Here is a 3077-nt window from a genome sequence, read left to right on the forward strand (position 1 = left end):
GGGTATAAACTCCCCTCTTCATTGTTTCAGGATGTCAACTCTTGGATGCATTCCAAAGGGTTTCAAAGTTAAATGTTAATTAAAGGAGAGGGTAAGCTAAGTAGAGTTGAGAGGGTAACCTAGGACTGAGAGGTTGTGATTGCTGAGGTGGAACTAAGGGGTTTTTCTACTTTGCTACTCCTGAAGAGGATGAAAGTCACACCTTCATCATGGAAATGAGAAAGGGGAGGAAAAGCCCAGGAGGAAAAGTGGTATGAAAGGCCAGTACTGACTCAGTTTGAAAAGTCTCTGCTCAAAGTCTCCATTCCAGCTGCAGTTGTCTCCTGATCTAGAAGCCTCCTAGAAGTACACTCAAGGTGCAATTAGAGAAATTTGGCAGGCTGGTCAGCATCATGGTGGGGGAGGTACAGAAACATTCTGCACACACCTTTGTGTTCAGATTATTGGAGAGGACCCATGGCATGTTTGTGTCTGATCATAAAAATCACTAGAATTGAATGAAGAGAGTCACAAGCTAAAGAGGTCTGCTAAACTTCATACAGAGTATGGTCCTGTGTTGCACATGCCCATTGTGAAAAAAAATCTTAGAGAGAAAGACTCTCTGAGTGCAGTGGATGCAGGTGGGCAGAACTAGTATCCTGCCAATCAAGGACAAGGACTTGAATAATTAGTGACTACTACATGTCCATACTCACCAGTTCCTCATGTGGCTTTGACTGCAAATACTCAGATTCAAAGATTGCCAAGTGAATCTACTGTACAGTCTTCAGCTGTGGCACTATCTTCTGAAGGAGGCTAGATGCAAACCCTTCTTTTGCTAGCATAGGTGGTATGTACCAACAAGCAGCTGGGATGACTCTGACTATGTTGGAAGCTGATGGCACAAAGAATACTGCAGTGATAGCCAAAAAGGCCCCCATGATACCTAAACCACAGTGGCCTCTATAATAGGAACTATACAGAGTCATCAGTGGACATCTAGACTGGGTCCAATGTCTTGCTAGAATATGGCAATCAGTGGTTTGTTATAAAAATCTGGGACCTGGCTAGTGGCAAATGAATCATTGACTAGAAATATCAGTAGTGTAAGGGGGTGATAGTAAGTACAAGGAGTCCATACCTCTTCTCCTGTGAAGACAAGCAGGTGAAGTACTGGGACTTTGAATACAATAAGTTTATCAGACATTATGATAGACAGCTAAGTGGAGTATATGGTTTTGATTTGTACCCAACAATTGATGTGCTGGTAACTTGTAGCAGGAATTCAACTGAAAGGACATGGATATTGAGGACAGGAACCAGTGCACACATATTGGTGGGGCATACAAATCCAGTGGATACAGTAGAGTGTCAAGCTTCAGAACTATATATCATTACAGGAAGCCATGACACATGACACAACCATAAAATTATGGAACTTAGTGATGGAAAAAACATGAGCCACATTAACAAATCACAAAAAATCCACGACAGCAGGAGTTTTGCATCCAAGACATTACATGTTTACATCTGGTTCTCCAGATAATATTAAACAGTGCAGATTCCCTGATGGAAACTTCCTTCAAAACCTCTCTGGTCATGATGCTATAATGAATACATTAACTGTGAATTCAGAGGGAGTGATGGTGTCTGGAAAAGATAATGACACCATGCATCTGCAGGACAAGAAACTGGATACAATTTCCAAAGAGTGCATACGGTTGTGCAGCCTGGATCTTTGGACAGCAAGTCAGGAATATTTGTATGTGTTTTTGACCAATCTGGAAGCTGATTACTCACTGCAGAAGTTGATAAAACCAATAAGGTATACAGAGAACATGATTCAGCTCAGCTCAGGGATGAAGAAACTCATTCAGGCTACTGGAAACCAGAAATGGTCAAGAGAAGATTTTAAAGTGGTGAAGTCTTCATAATTGGACCATTGTTATATTTTATCTTTTATAAGTTCATTCAGTCACATTATATTCTATATAAGACTATGAAGGAAAACTCAGCATATGTCATTACTGCTTCATCACATTTTAGAATAAACTCCCTTTTCCTTAAAAAGTGAAAGAAAAAAAAAACAATTTGGTTTAATGGTAAAAAAGGCACAAAAATTCACCAAAGAAAAGAACTACTTAAAAAGAATACTAGACTAAATGGAAAAAGAGTTACAAAGGCTTACTGAAGAAAAAAAAAATGCCTTAACAATTAGAAATTCGCAAATGGAAACTAATAACTCCATGAGATGTCAAAAAAAAATTTTAAAAGGGGGGGCAGTTAGGTGGTGCAGTGAATAGAGCACTGGCCCTGGAGTCAGGAGGACCTGAGTTCAAATCTGGACTCAGACACTTGACACACTTATTAGCCGTGCAACTTTGGGCAAATCACTTAACACCAATTGCTCTCCAAAAAGAAAAAAAAAACAGGAAAAAAAGAATAAAAAGTGGAATATATCATCATAAAAAATGCCCTGTAAAATACAACAATGAGAGATAATTTAAGAATTATTGGACTACCTGTAAGTCACAATTGGAAAAAGAGCCTAGATAGCATACTATAAGAAATTATAAAGGAAAACTGTCTCAATAAAATAAATCCAGAGGGTAAAATAGAAATTGAAAGAATCCAACAATCACCTCCTGAAAGTGATCCCAAAATGCAAACATGTAAGATATTACAATCAAATTCCAGAACTCCTATGTCAAGAAGAAAATATTGTAAAGAGGCAGAAACAATAAAAGTATCATAGAGCCTCACACAAGATTTAGAAGCATCCATGTTAAAGAAGCAGAGGGCTTGCAATATGATATTCCATAAGATAATGAAGCCAGGATTACAACCAACGATAACCTGTACAGCACATAATCCTTCAGGGGAAAAAATGGATACTTAATGAAATAGAGGAATTCTGAGCATTCCTGATAAATATTATCAGACCTGAAGAGAAAATTTGAAATTCAAACATAGACCTCAAGAGATGCATAAAAAGGTACACATGAACAAGAAAACATGAGAGACTCAGCGTCTCACAAGGAGATGTAGCAGAATCTATTATGTTTCAACAGAAGTAAAAAAAAAAAAGCAGGGGTAAC

The 3077-nt window shown here is 38.3% G+C and overlaps 1 pseudogene; it reads left to right on the top strand.

Annotated features, from left to right (window-relative positions):
• Positions 1 to 303: 303 nt before the first annotated feature.
• Positions 304 to 2272, top strand: LOC138174271 (pleiotropic regulator 1 pseudogene; annotated as a pseudogene).
• The last annotated feature ends 805 nt before the right edge of the window (positions 2273 to 3077 follow it).

This window comes from Petaurus breviceps, unplaced genomic scaffold, assembly GCF_028583685.1.
Source record: "Petaurus breviceps papuanus isolate PSGF00001 unplaced genomic scaffold, PetGlider_PUasm1.0 688, whole genome shotgun sequence".
NCBI classification, from domain to species: Eukaryota; Metazoa; Chordata; class Mammalia; order Diprotodontia; family Petauridae; genus Petaurus; species Petaurus breviceps.